Genomic DNA, 16,509 nt, shown 5'->3' on the forward strand with positions numbered 1-16,509 from the left:
AACCAAAAAAAGTAAAAGGTTCTAACGGCTGCGGTTAGATAACCACATACCTCTGTAGAGTTTCACGTGTTTTTTTTCTCAAAGGTCCTATGGGATACCTCTGTTTGTCAAAAATTCGAGATATTTGCAATTTAACGCAGGACTTGGAAAATTTTCGGAAAATTTTTGGTTCCATGACGACCTATGTTTATTTTGGTATGGGAGGACAGAGGACACCGAGACTCGACCGACGCACTAAACCCGACCTTTCTACGACTATTCGTTCAAAAGTTACGAGTGATCAAAGTTTTGGGAGGTGGGCTAACTTCTTACCCCTTGGCCCCAGGACCACCAAAACTTGGTACACGTATTCTCCACCTCCAAAATCGACAGGGGGTAGCTTCGCTACCGGGATGGGGGTGTTTTTCGATATATTTTTTCGATAACTCTTACCATTTTCGAGATATTTGCAATTTAAGATTTTTTAACACAGGACTTGGAAAATTTTCGGAACATTTTTTTTTTTGGTTCCATGACAACCTACGCCAATTTTGTTATGAGAGGACAGAGGACACCGAGACGATGCTAACGCAAGAAATCCCAGCTCTCTATGATCATTTTTTCGAAAGTTACGAGTGATCAAAAACATTTTTGGCAATTGGCCCACCCTTGACCTCCAAGAACCTCCGAAAACTTGGTACACGTACTCTGCATCACCAAACTCGACAAGAGGGTCAACGGGAAGGATATTCGCGCTATCTCTTACTGTTTTCGAGACATTTTGCAATTTAACGCTGGACTTAGAAAATTTTCGATTGATGAAAAAAAATTTGGTTCCATGACGACCTATGTTTATTTTGGTATGGGAGGACAGAGGACACCGAGACTCGACCAACGAACTAAACCCGACCTCTCTATGACTATTCGTTCAAAAGTTACGAGTGATCAAAAGTTTTGGGAGGGGGTGGGCTAACTTCTTACCCCTTGACCCCAGGACCACCAAAACTTGGTATACGTATTCTACACCTCCAAAATCGACAGGGGGCATCTAACGATGCCGTTTTTCGATATATTTTTTCGATAACTCTTACTATTTTCGAGATATTTGCAATTTTAAGATTTTTTTTAATGCTGTGGACTTAGAAAATTTTCGATTGATGAAAAAAAATTGCTTCCATGACGACCTATGTTTATTTTGGTATGGGAGGACAGAGGACACCGAGACTCGACCGACACACTAAACCCGACAGGTGGGATGCTTCGTTTTTGGCGCAGCCCTTTGACCTATTTTTGAAATGACTTACGACATTTTCCTACAAGGCTGTCTCCCCTTACAATGTTTTCCTGTAAGGCAGAGATCGTCTGTCAATGGGCCCTCAGTGTAATCTACTACGACCTAATACTAACTTTCTTTTTACGTTTCATTGCAGTGACGAACTAAAAGAGCGGAAAAAAAAAGGCTCTGAAAGGTGAGTGTCAAAAAACGTACTTTCAAGTATGCATGCTCCGGTAACGTAACTTTCTAAAAACATGTGCCGTCCATGTTTCTATATCGTGAGGTGTTTCTGCGATGATGGCCTTTATATGCGGCTGTGAATGAAGTTCTACTCTTAGAAGCAATAATGCTGTAACGCGGAAGAAAGGATATAGGATTCTTGCAGTGATATGGCTGCATCAAAACAACTGCTTTTTTTATTCACCAGTTCCATCTGTTTCTGCGGTGATGTCATCCAACAACAGCTCTTAATAATGGTCGCGGATTGCTGTATCCAGATTGTCGTTGCATCTGCGGAAATATATAGATACTCAATCTCTCGTAAACATTCTGTACAACTAAATTACGTTCAATTCGTCCTCTTCATTTCTCAAAATTAAATTTCTGTATGCATCTCGTAAGGAAATGTGAGTCCATATAAAATGTTCAATTCGATCCATCCATCTAATTGGTAAATAACCTCTGGATATTTATTTTTTCCTCTATTCCTTGGAGAATGGATTCCCAGGACCAGTTTCAAAACGACGTGCTACATGCTCAAAGTATTGTAAAATCTGATGACAGCAAACTGTCTAGAACCTTTCTTGAATACACAATTCATTTCAAATCGTTCGTCAGTATTTTCAAACGTCTAATAGATTCGTAGCATTCGCAACCAGCACCATCTTTCGAAGGCACCGATTTTTTGGTCTGACGCCTTTATTGTCCATGATTCAACACCGTGCATGAGAGAGGGCATCCCCGATTGCCTTGTAATCAAGGGGTCCTGGGTTCGATACCCGGTGGAGGCACTTAGTTGTTCGGATCCTACTTTAAATTGTAGTCCCGATTAGCCTTTCTGTACCAGTCGACCTCGTGACGTAGTGGTTAGCACCAATTAATTGATTTCGTTTATTTTACTTTTTTTCCGCCACTTTTGGCTAAACGCGAAGATGAGTATGTGATGATGATGAAATTAATGAAGGGACACAACAAATAACACCCATGCCCAGGCCAGGATTTGAACCTGGGACCCCTGCCTCAACGCTGTTGATTTCCGGTTCAGTGGTTAGCACATGATAACTTATTTGAACCAGTTTAAAAATTCAAATACTTAGGAGTAATATTAACAAATGAAAATTATATTAAAGAGGATATAAAATAAAAAAGTAGGCTTAAAATTTAGGAAATGTATGTTACTTCTCTCTAAGAAACTTATAGTTAAAATATACAAAACAGTAATTTTGCCTGTTGTATTATTATATGGATGTGAAACTTGGTCCGTCATATTGAAAGAGGAACATAAATTGAGAGTATTTGAAAATAAGATTGTTAGGAAAATATTTGGATCTAAAAGGGGTGAGAAGATAGGTGAGTGGAGAAGGTTACATAATTTAGAACTACATAAATTTATATTCATGTCCAGATATTACTAGATTAATTAAATCAAGAAGACTTAGGTGGACAGGCCATGTGTGGCACGAATGGGAGAGGAAAAAAAAATGAGTTTACAGGATTCTTGTTGGGAGACCTGATGGTAAGAGACCTGTAAGAAAACTAAAACGAAGATGGAAGGACAAATATTTGGGATGGACATAACGGAAAAATTTGGTAGGGATGAAAAACAAAGAGTATATAGATCTTTCTCAAGATAGGGACAGATGGAAGGCCTGTGTTGATGCAGCCATGAACCTTTTTTGGGTTTGAGAAGGCTAGAGAGTTAGTTAGTTAGTTATGAAAGCACATGTCACTATATATAAAAAAAATACAATCCCTGGCAAAAAAATGAATTTTGAAAAAATGAAATTTATTTCCATATAATGAACTTCAACCTATACAATTGTACATTTTTTTTTTAATTTTGCAGGATTTAAATGAAATGGACGCAAAGAAGAATTGGGAACACGTACGTAATGCAATAGAATCAGCAGTTAAATAAAGTATAAATCAAGAAAAAGTAAGCCATTGTTCGCATAACCTAATAGAAATAGATTGATTGATTTAAGTCCACTTTATGCACAGTAAGGCTAATCGGGCCTGGACCTGCAGTTTTTAAAGTGGGATCCCAACCACTACATGCCTCCACCAGGAATCGAACCCGGGATACCTTCGACGACGCTACTACTGCGCCATCTGAGAGGCACTAATAGAAAATAGACTTAGGTGATTAAAGAACAGCATGTTTAGAAGATTACTTGAAAAGTAAAATTAACGAAATTGAAATAAAAGTAGTAGAGGTGCAAATGAATTGAGAAAGGGGTGGCAACCCAAAGTAAACTTGATATAAAATGGCTGACTATTTTAAATGGATGGAAGAACTACTTTAATGATGTTTAAAAAAGTTCATGTAGGAGATAAATCAGAAATAAATTAAGTACGCACAGCAGAATCTAACTTGATTGAAGTCAAAGATGCCAAAGAGATAAATTAGTCGAGAAGAAACTCGTTAATATGTCTGACAAATGTACAATTCATGATGGATTAAAAAAAAAAAGAAGATGCATTATCTCCATTGCTCTTTTTGTTTTAATTTTTTTGCCTTAGAATATGCTTTTTAGAAAGCTAAAAGAAACTAACGAAGTAGTTTTAGCATATGCAGATGATGTAGACTTACTGGGGAATGATGTAAATACAAATTAAGAATAATGCTAAAATATTTTTTTCAAAGCAGCTAAAGAGAGATAGGTTTCAGAAGTTAGCAATGTGAAATCTAAAGATATGTGCTTACAGGCCGAAACCAAGTGATAACAACTTGTTTGAACCAGTTTTTCCAAATCCAAATACTTGCGAGTAATACTAACAAATGAAAATGATATTAAAGAGGAAATGAAAAAAGAAGGCTTAATTCGTGTTACTTTTCTCTGTCTCCTCGTTTCATATCTAAGGAACTAAAAAAAAATAAAAAATATATAAACAGATCTTGCTGAGGATAAGGACAAATCGAACTGCAAGCATGAACTTTCGGGTTCAAGAAAGGTAGAGAATTAATTAATTAGTTAATATTCAATGTAATATGGTTTCACGTATTAAACAAAAAAACAAAGTTAGTAATATGATATTCATATTGACAAGGGAATTCTTACAATTTCATTCCCCTCGTAAATTTTGCCAATAGCATTTTCATCATCCTGTGTTATTTCAAATCTTCAATTATGCAACGCAAAAAGAAGAAGAATTTCCATGACGTGATAACATGAATTTTGTACGTTGAGAGAAAAATGGAAACGAAGAGCTGTGAAAAAAAAAAGCTTGACTGACGAGCGGGAAATATAATAGAAATCAAGGAAGGAAAGTATGAACAGAGGAAAGGGGATATTCAAAGGAAGGTGGCTCTTCCATGATAATTTTTTCTTTCTCAATCCGAACAAATTCATAAACATTATCATCATTGAATGTTGTTGTTGTTGTTGAGTTTTGTGTTTTAAGTCCACTTTATGCACAGTATGGCTAATCGAGCCTGGACCTACAGTTTAAAGTGGGATCCGAACCACTTGTGCCTCCACCGGGTATCGAACCCTAGACCCCTTGATTACAAGGCAACGACGCTACCACTGCGCCATGGAGAAGGCCCCATCATTGAATGGTTGGTTACGTTGTCCCTCCGAACGAAAGACGGAATGCATACAAGATGATCTGATGTAATAATACTACAGCATTTTAAGTGCCATGCATTCCTTCTTCGTTCGTAATGAAATCAACAAGTTATTCTAATTACGGAACTTGTAATTTTGACCTCCCTAGCGAAACATGTTCTAAAAAAATAAGAAATCATCGGAAGTTTTCATTTCGCAAGCCACGATGAACTTAGGAGGCACAGGCTTGTATGCATTCCGTCTTTCGTTCGGAGGGACAACGTAACCAACCATTCAATGATGGGGCCTTCTCCATGGCGCAGTGGTAGCGTCGTTGCCTTGTAATCAAGGGGTCTAGGGTTCGATACCCGGTGGAGGCACAAGTGGTTCGGATCCCACTTTAAACTGTAGGTCCAGGCTCGATTAGCCATACTGTGCATAAAGTGGACTTAAAACACAAAACTCAACAACAACAACAACATTCAATGATGATAATGTTTATGAATTTGTTCGGATTGAGAAAGAAAAAATTATCATGGAAGAGCCACCTTCCTTTGAATATCCCCTTTCCTCTGTTCATACTTTCCTTCCTTGATTTCTATTATGTTTCCCGCTCGTCAGTCAAGCTTTTTTTTCACAGCTCTTCGTTTCCATTTTTCTCTCAACGTACAAAATTCATGTTATCACGTCATGGAAATTCTTCTTCTTTTTGCGTTGCATAATTGAAGATTTGAAATAACACAGGATGATGAAAATGCTATTGGCAAAATTTACGAGGGGAATGAAATTGTAAGAATTCCCTTGTCAATATGAATATCATATTACTAACTTTGTTTTTTGTTTAATACGTGAAACCATATTACATTGAATATTAACTAATTAATTAATTCTCTACCTTTCTTGAACCCGAAAGTTCATGCTTGCAGTTCGATTTGTCCTTATCCTGAGCAAGATCTGTTTATATATTTTTTATTTTTTTTTAGTTCCTTAGATATGAAACGAGGAGACAGAGAAAAGTAACACGAATTAAGCCTTCTTTTTCATTTCCTCTTTAATATCATTTTCATTTGTTAGTATTACTCGCAAGTATTTGGATTTGGAAAAACTGGTTCAAACAAGTTGTTATCACTTGGTTTCGGCCTGTAAGCACATATCTTTAGATTTCACATTGCTAACTTCTGAAACCTATCTCTCTTTAGCTGCTTTGAAAAAAATATTTTAGCATTATTCTTAATTTGTATTTACATCATTCCCCAGTAAGTCTACATCATCTGCATATGCTAAAACTACTTCGTTAGTTTCTTTTAGCTTTCTAAAAAGCATATTCTAAGGCAAAAAAATTAAAACAAAAAGAGCAATGGAGATAATGCATCTTCTTTTTTTTTTTAATCCATCATGAATTGTACATTTGTCAGACATATTAACGAGTTTCTTCTCGACTAATTTATCTCTTTGGCATCTTTGACTTCAATCAAGTTAGATTCTGCTGTGCGTACTTAATTTATTTCTGATTTATCTCCTACATGAACTTTTTTAAACATCATTAAAGTAGTTCTTCCATCCATTTAAAATAGTCAGCCATTTTATATCAAGTTTACTTTGGGTTGCCACCCCTTTCTCAATTCATTTGCACCTCTACTACTTTTATTTCAATTTCGTTAATTTTACTTTTCAAGTAATCTTCTAAACATGCTGTTCTTTAATCACCTAAGTCTATTTTCTATTAGTGCCTCTCAGATGGCGCAGTAGTAGCGTCGTCGAAGGTATCCCGGGTTCGATTCCTGGTGGAGGCATGTAGTGGTTGGGATCCCACTTTAAAAACTGCAGGTCCAGGCCCGATTAGCCTTACTGTGCATAAAGTGGACTTAAATCAATCAATCTATTTCTATTAGGTTATGCGAACAATGGCTTACTTTTTCTTGATTTATACTTTATTTAACTGCTGATTCTATTGCATTACGTACGTGTTCCCAATTCTTCTTTGCGTCCATTTCATTTAAATCCTGCAAAATTAAAAAAAAAATGTACAATTGTATAGGTTGAAGTTCATTATATGGAAATAAATTTCATTTTTTCAAAATTCATTTTTTTGCCAGGGATTGTATTTTTTTTATATATAGTGACATGTGCTTTCATAACTAACTAACTAACTCTCTAGCCTTCTCAAACCCAAAAAAGGTTCATGGCTGCATCAACACAGGCCTTCCATCTGTCCCTATCTTGAGAAAGATCTATATACTCTTTGTTTTTCATCCCTACCAAATTTTTCCGTTATGTCCATCCCAAATATTTGTCCTTCCATCTTCGTTTTAGTTTTCTTACAGGTCTCTTACCATCAGGTCTCCCAACAAGAATCCTGTAAACTCATTTTTTTTTCCTCTCCCATTCGTGCCACACATGGCCTGTCCACCTAAGTCTTCTTGATTTAATTAATCTAGTAATATCTGGACATGAATATAAATTTATGTAGTTCTAAATTATGTAACCTTCTCCACTCACCTATCTTCTCACCCCTTTTAGATCCAAATATTTTCCTAACAATCTTATTTTCAAATACTCTCAATTTATGTTCCTCTTTCAATATGACGGACCAAGTTTCACATCCATATAATAATACAACAGGCAAAATTACTGTTTTGTATATTTTAACTATAAGTTTCTTAGAGAGAAGTAACATACATTTCCTAAATTTTAAGCCTACTTTTTTATTTTATATCCTCTTTAATATAATTTTCATTTGTTAATATTACTCCTAAGTATTTGAATTTTTAAACTGGTTCAAATAAGTTATCATGTGCTAACCACTGAACCGGAAATCAACAGCGTTGAGGCAGGGGTCCCAGGTTCAAATCCTGGCCTGGGCATGGGTGTTATTTGTTGTGTCCCTTCATTAATTTCATCATCATCACATACTCATCTTCGCGTTTAGCCAAAAGTGGCGGAAAAAAAGTAAAATAAACGAAATCAATTAATTGGTGCTAACCACTACGTCACGAGGTCGACTGGTACAGAAAGGCTAATCGGGACTACAATTTAAAGTAGGATCCGAACAACTAAGTGCCTCCACCGGGTATCGAACCCAGGACCCCTTGATTACAAGGCAATCGGGGATGCCCTCTCTCATGCACGGTGTTGAATCATGGACAATAAAGGCGTCAGACCAAAAAATCGGTGCCTTCGAAAGATGGTGCTGGTTGCGAATGCTACGAATCTATTAGACGTTTGAAAATACTGACGAACGATTTGAAATGAATTGTGTATTCAAGAAAGGTTCTAGACAGTTTGCTGTCATCAGATTTTACAATACTTTGAGCATGTAGCACGTCGTTTTGAAACTGGTCCTGGGAATCCATTCTCCAAGGAATAGAGGAAAAAATAAATATCCAGAGGTTATTTACCAATTAGATGGATGGATCGAATTGAACATTTTATATGGACTCACATTTCCTTACGAGATGCATACAGAAATTTAATTTTGAGAAATGAAGAGGACGAATTGAACGTAATTTAGTTGTACAGAATGTTTACGAGAGATTGAGTATCTATATATTTCCGCAGATGCAACGACAATCTGGATACAGCAATCCGCGACCATTATTAAGAGCTGTTGTTGGATGACATCACCGCAGAAACAGATGGAACTGGTGAATAAAAAAAGCAGTTGTTTTGATGCAGCCATATCACTGCAAGAATCCTATATCCTTTCTTCCGCGTTACAGCATTATTGCTTCTAAGAGTAGAACTTCATTCACAGCCGCATATAAAGGCCATCATCGCAGAAACACCTCACGATATAGAAACATGGACGGCACATGTTTTTAGAAAGTTACATTACCGGAGCATGCATACTTGAAAGTACGTTTTTTGACACTCACCTTTCAGAGCCTTTTTTTTTCCGCTCTTTTAGTTCGTCACTGCAATGAAACGTAAAAAGAAAGTTAGTATTAGGTCGTAGTAGATTACACTGAGGGCCCATTGACAGACGATCTCTGCCTTACAGGAAAACATTGTAAGGGGAGACAGCCTTGTAGGAAAATGTCGTAAGTCATTTCAAAAATAGGTCAAAGGGCTGCGCCAAAAACGAAGCATCCCACCTGTCGGGTTTAGTGTGTCGGTCGAGTCTCGGTGTCCTCTGTCCTCCCATACCAAAATAAACATAGGTCGTCATGGAAGCAATTTTTTTTCATCAATCGAAAATTTTCTAAGTCCACAGCATTAAAAAAAATCTTAAAATTGCAAATATCTCGAAAATAGTAAGAGTTATCGAAAAAATATATCGAAAAACGGCATCGTTAGATGCCCCCTGTCGATTTTGGAGGTGTAGAATACGTATACCAAGTTTTGGTGGTCCTGGGGTCAAGGGGTAAGAAGTTAGCCCACCCCCTCCCAAAACTTTTGATCACTCGTAACTTTTGAACGAATAGTCATAGAGAGGTCGGGTTTAGTTCGTTGGTCGAGTCTCGGTGTCCTCTGTCCTCCCATACCAAAATAAACATAGGTCGTCATGGAACCAAATTTTTTTTCATCAATCGAAAATTTTCTAAGTCCAGCGTTAAATTGCAAAATGTCTCGAAAACAGTAAGAGATAGCGCGAATATCCTTCCCGTTGACCCTCTTGTCGAGTTTGGTGATGCAGAGTACGTGTACCAAGTTTTCGGAGGTTCTTGGAGGTCAAGGGTGGGCCAATTGCCAAAAATGTTTTTGATCACTCGTAACTTTCGAAAAAATGATCATAGAGAGCTGGGATTTCTTGCGTTAGCATCGTCTCGGTGTCCTCTGTCCTCTCATAACAAAATTGGCGTAGGTTGTCATGGAACCAAAAAAAAAAATGTTCCGAAAATTTTCCAAGTCCTGTGTTAAAAAATCTTAAATTGCAAATATCTCGAAAATGGTAAGAGTTATCGAAAAAATATATCGAAAAACACCCCCATCCCGGTAGCGAAGCTACCCCCTGTCGATTTTGGAGGTGGAGAATACGTGTACCAAGTTTTGGTGGTCCTGGGGCCAAGGGGTAAGAAGTTAGCCCACCTCCCAAAACTTTGATCACTCGTAACTTTTGAACGAATAGTCGTAGAAAGGTCGGGTTTAGTGCGTCGGTCGAGTCTCGGTGTCCTCTGTCCTCCCATACCAAAATAAACATAGGTCGTCATGGAACCAAAAATTTTCCGAAAATTTTCCAAGTCCTGCGTTAAATTGCAAATATCTCGAATTTTTGACAAACAGAGGTATCCCATAGGACCTTTGAGAAAAAAAACACGTGAAACTCTACAGAGGTATGTGGTTATCTAACCGCAGCCGTTAGAACCTTTTACTTTTTTTGGTTGGGCACCACGCACCCTGGCGAGGTTATAGGGGCCAGGAATCCTAAAAAAAAAAAACAATTATTATTTTGTTTGTTTGCTTGCGTCACAATACGGAAATAATGAGAGGCGCGCGCATATGTGTGTGTGTGGCAGAAATATCACATCGTTCGCGAGAGGTTTACAAAGCTCGCGATATATAAACATTTGGCCGGGACTTAGAAAAAAATTACGATAAGGTGCATTCATCCTTCAAGGATGAGAAAGTGAATTTACTCATCACGACTTTTCTGCGCCGTGAAACATCGTCAGCGCAATAAATGAGGCGCGGAACGTGGAGAGAAAGTGAGTTTTTGAGGTTTCGATGCGATTTTCTGAGGGGTCGAAAAATCAGGGTTGCGGTCAAAGGCATATTTGTGACCTACTAACTTATGCTCGGAAATCCAAAATAGCGACCGGAAGTGGGGTTATCTTGGAAACGGTAAGACTTAGGAAAAATCTGTTTGCGGATTCATCATGTACGCCTATACGTGAGAAAAAGTATGAATAGAACCTATGTTCGGAAATCCAAAATGGCGACCGGAAGTGGGGTTATCTTGGAAACGGTAAGACTTAGCAAGAATCTGTTTGCGGATTCATCATGTACGCCTATACGTGAGAAAAAGTGTGAATAGAACCTATGCTCGGAAATCTAAAATGGCGACCGGAAGTGGGGTTATCTTGGAAACGGTAAGACTCAGAAAAAATCTGTTTGCGGATTCATCATGTACACCTATACGTGAGAAAAAGTGTGAATAGAATCTATGTTCGGAAATCCAAAATGGCAACCGGAAGTGGGGTTATCTTGGAAACGGTAAGACTTAGAAAAAATCTGTTTGCGGATTCATCATGTACGCCTATACGTGAGAAAAAGTATGAATAGAATCTATGTTCGGAAATCCAAAATGGCGACCGGAAACAGAGTTATCTTATCACTTTCGCGTTTGCCTTTACGATATTTTCCGTTAAGGTTGTAAAAAACGCATCATTTTCTGGCGTAGAACTGTCTTTTTACCCCTATCAACAATCGAACCAACATCAATATCGTTTGCGAGTTCAACAGTCCATTGCCCGAGGATACCGTGTGCAGCGTCATCCTGGTCGCCGAGAAGTCCTTCGCGTACGACGTGAAGAACGAGAAGGTAACGGAACAGTTTTAAAAAATTCGTTAAAAAATTGCCACATACTAAAAAAAATCAACACATTTTTTTAGGTTATATAAAAAATATGTGAAAAAACTTTAAAATACTGAAATATTAAAACAAACGCGAAGTCCAATGTAAGTTAGTTCGGTACTCAAATAAAAAAATAATAGGTTAAGTTATATCACTGAAAAAAAAATCGTAAAAAAAAAAAAATAGGTCACGTAAGATCGTGATATACCTACAAGTATGAAGTGGGAAAAATTGAAAATTGTACTAAAACATCGCTAAACGCTAAAACATCGACAAAAAATTGTCAAAATATGTCTAAAACTGATATTCAATTGATAAAAAAAATACCTACAATGTATTATTTTGAAACAATAAGTAAGAAAAAAGGATAGGTTAAGTTATATCACGTAAGATCGTGATATACCTACCAAGTGTGAGGTGAGAAAAAAAAGTTGTGCATTGAAAATGGTACTAAAACATCGCTAAACGCTAAAACATTGACAAAAAATTGTCAAAATATGTCAAAAACTGATATTCAGTTGATAAAAAAAGAGGATACCTACAAAGTGTTATTTTGAACCGGCCCAATTACACTACTGTCAACGTTTCACATCAGTACAGGTGAACACTCATAACTGCCGAATATGGGGTAGTGAAAATAGCCATGAAGCTTTGCAGAATATTTGTGATAGACCAAAGGACAATGTTTTTTGTGTCCTCAGATACACGATACCATTTATGGTTGCGTCCTGGAAGAAGAAAGGGCCGTACAATTCTTTTTTGCCTAATATACTATAAAATTTTCTAATTCCTCAGTTCGACGAGTATGACCAAGATGGACACCTTGACTGTCAGCAAGATGGGGAACCACCTCACTACCACGTAGCAGTCTGAGATTTTCTTGATACCCGATTCCCAGGTCGGCGGATTGGTCGTGCAGGCCCAATTGCATGCCCCCTCGCTCCCCAGATTTGACTACGCTAGATTTTTCTTGTGGGGTTTCATTAAAGATCGGGTTTTTATACCACCTTTACCTGCTGATCTTTTTGAGCTGAGACTTCGAATTACCGCCGCCGCTGCAGAAGTGACGCCTGACTTACTGATGAAAATCTGGAATAAAGTCGACTTCAGGTGGGATGTATGCCACATTACAAATGGTAGCCAGACCGACACAACATGAATGTTGTATGACAAACTTGATGTGCAGTGCAATGCTATGCAATGGCACCTCAACCGACTCTGTAAGTTATTTGAATACATTTCTGTATGCTTTCAAAGTTGTAAAGTCCTTTTTGAATCACCCTTTATTAAAGATTAATGGAAACAGTCTGGAGGTTGCAGGAGCCGGAAAACATACCCAGGTTGCAGATAATGAATACAATACAATAACAATAACAGATGCTCACCCAGAATTTTGTATTGATAGAGCTGGAAGCTTCCTCCTGGGTCATTTGTGATTTCTGGGAATCGGTTAGAGAGCAAAGGAGTTTATTTGGAATCCATGTAAGCGTAGGCAGCGATGGATGGATGTGATTGTTATCGATGACCACCAAAGCAACATTATCTTGAGGTATAAGTCTTTGCAAGTGGCTTTGCATTATGGTCCGTGGAACGCTTCGCACCGCGAGCGATCTAACACTCAAGGCTCCCGGGACACCAACAATTTTCTATCTTCGCCTGCGATAGAATCGGGGATACCTCACATTTGAGAGCTCTGAACTCTTTTAAACGTTGTTCCCGTATGGCTTTGATCTCAGGAAAATTAAAAATGTTCTAGGAAAATATATGAAGTTGAACGCCGAAATAAGTTTCATAGAATAATCAGTTTTTGTATCAGCAGAAATCTATGAATGACTGGACTGGACACCCGCTCCCCTGCTAAAATTCAAACATGAATCGTTTGCTACATTTTAACAGTTCCAAAAATAATATTTTTACATGGCGATTTTTGTAGGTAACCTATATTTTTTTAAGAAAATATGTTTTGGAAGATAAAAAATACAAAGTAGTTCATGCAGCAAATATTTGAGGTCATGGAGCCTTCCAACCAGAGTTCTTAAATGCCCAGCAACCCATAAATTCTAGTGTGTTGCATTGGGTTCCGCAACAGGATGGATTTTGTTTTTCTCTCAGAATTTAAGTTCGGCCCACCTTGAGTATTGTTTCATTGAAAAAAGGTTCCTGGACCGTATTTAAATTCATCGGAAGGAAAGGTTCCTGGACCGATTTGAAATACTTTACAGTTAAAAAGATTCTCTACGGTCCACAACCCATTTACGCTTGCTGATTTTCTCTCCTGCACAGGAATAGAATTTATTTAAATTTCCTTGACCTTTAACAACCATGCTTCCAACACAGAATCCTACCTTCATCATGGCGTAGAGGTAAAGTTTAATATCATTAATTTTATCTTCCACCTTTTTATGAATAATGTATCTTCCTGCATAATTTATTTTGTACATGTACATATCAATAATAAAAACTCAGTGCGAAGCCAGAGTTGAGAGAAGGTTTTTGGATGCACATTTTAATTTTCTGTCTGTTGTAGATAGGGGAGGGTAAATATACTCTGCTCTGTGGTCGCGCATAATGGAAAAGCAGAGAGGAAAACGAGTTGGCAGAGCAAAGCAGCGCGTGCTGCTGCAAAGGACTGGTAGGTACGTACACTAGCCTCCCTGCTCACAAGTTCACTGATCGAACCCTCTCGAGTCACTTGTTTTCGTTCACTCGCTGCAGAGATTCCCTGGACAGAGTGCAACTATCGAAGGCGCGTCCAAAGAAGTCTTGCGTCGTCATTTCCTGGATGCGCTTTAATACTGTGTAAGAATTTTGTAACAAGAGGGGAGTACAGAAAACAGCACTTCGCCATGGATAGAAACCAATATACAGGGTTTCTTGTAAGTCTGGGCCCATAGGAAAACAAGTAGAATTTTAGAGTTTGTTCATACACAGTTGAAAGGGAAAATTTCCCTCCTGCAACACTTTATGGATCACAGTTGCAGAAATTTGCTCACCAGCCTGCACAGTACGTTCTTTAAGGAGGAGAATGCTCCAATTATACGTCCCGTAATTTTCTTCTCGTATTAGTGCAAATCCAACAAAAATAACCAAAGTTAGATCAAATCAGAACAAGTACCTAAATATTTTTAATGGTGGGTGGCTAATATCTTTTTCAAACAACAAGTAAAATAATTATGTCAAGGCTAAAATTTACATACCTGAGGTTGAAGCTGAACCACTGGGCAGATATAATCACAAAACAGCTAGCACGAGGGATTGCGTTGTGGTACCTTCTATCTCATGAAAATGTCACACTGTAGTACACACACTTCCTCTTCTGGCAATGGTTTGAACAACAAATCGTTCTGTGAAATCTTTAGAATAATCCAGGTTACTTTCAAATGTTCGAGAGTTCTCTTCGAATGGGAGTTCTGGAGTAAATCAATCTCATATCTCCGCTAAGCAACTACTCACGTTAGCTTGCTGTTCAACGAAACCTTACTGGATAACTATAGGATGAAATCCAGCCAATCAGAATAGGCAACGTGGTTAGCTTCTCTGCAACAAATTCTGGATAGCTAGAATTCAAGATGAGCCAATGAGAAGCTGACACGAACACATGTCGACATATCCATTGATTTTGAAATGAGCTGTCTACGTCTTGGTTCTGTAATTTGCCAGCAAATCGTGAAGCAATGTTTACCAAGGAGCGGATTTGTGCTACTTTGATATTTCTCGTGGCCATTTGATATCATTAAATGGCGAACAAAGGTCAGAATAATGCTTAGTAACGCCAGAAACAACACTAGAAGCTCGTCTTGTACACAATCCCTTGTTGGCGCTCATCATTAACTTGGCTCAGAATATAAAATTAAATTGCTCGGAGAATATTGCCATTTCAATTTAACTCCACGCATGGTTTATGGGCACGAGAAGACTCAAATGTCACGAGAAATATGGCTGACCTAAATAATTGTTAGGCTCAGAGATGGCACAATTCCAACGTCGTTGTCTTGTAATGAAAGGGTGCTGGGTTTGAAACCGAACATAGGTTCGGATTCCACTTTAAACTCTTAGTCAACTCCCAATTCGCTCTTCAGTGCATGAAGTGAACTTTAAAACAAGCCTGGAGAATAAAACATTTTCTTTCTTGGCAGATTAGCTGACAGTAGACAGCTCTTAATCACACGTATTCCTTGGGAGCGCATGTTAATGGTACTCTTGTTCCCTTTTGAACAACCAGAAATATCCCCAACTGACACTTAAAGTGTTGTAGACTTCAGGGATAAGCAGTTTGTACACTTTCAGAAGACGGACAAGCTGGTCTGGTCTGAACAATATCTACGACTGCTAGATTCGGTGTTCTGGGATGTTCAATCAGATAAATTTGGGTTCTTTAGTACCATATTGAATTTCATTGTCGCGTGGGAGGAATCCAAGTATCATCGTACGAGTAGAACAAATACATTTCGTGACAGGATTTTTCAGGAAAACAATAGTTCATGTCGTCTGAAAAAGCTGTTATTTCTCCTGTGAACTCTTGCTATGTGGGGAATCCTTTCTCAATCCCTTTAGAGAATTATATTCCAAATGAGATAGAAAGATGCAAAATAATTTAAATGAATGTGTAAAAGTAGTTGAAAAGAGAAAGAGAATTGTGATGTATAATTTAATAATATCCAGCTTATAGTCATGTGTTAAAGCATGTATTAAGAAATAGATAACGATGCAAAAGCAATGGGCTCAGATAAAGCAAGGCAAAAGCCTCCATCTTCTTTGTTACCATCCCTTATGCAGGGAAGAAGTTCTGTCTCCTGTTAATCGCGTATGAACCGCGGCCCCGGAGGACAGCTACTTTTATTTGCTCTATTCTATTATTTGCTCTAACAACTAGTTTTGGATCATAAACCTTTTCTCGAGCAAGGCCTCATCTCGGGGCAAGCACCGCCACCTACTAACCTGTTGGGTGAGATGAGTCAAGGCAAATGGAT

This window comes from Lepisma saccharinum, chromosome 20 (assembly GCF_977018435.1).
Source record: "Lepisma saccharinum chromosome 20, izLepSacc3.1, whole genome shotgun sequence".
NCBI classification, from domain to species: Eukaryota; Metazoa; Arthropoda; class Insecta; order Zygentoma; family Lepismatidae; genus Lepisma; species Lepisma saccharinum.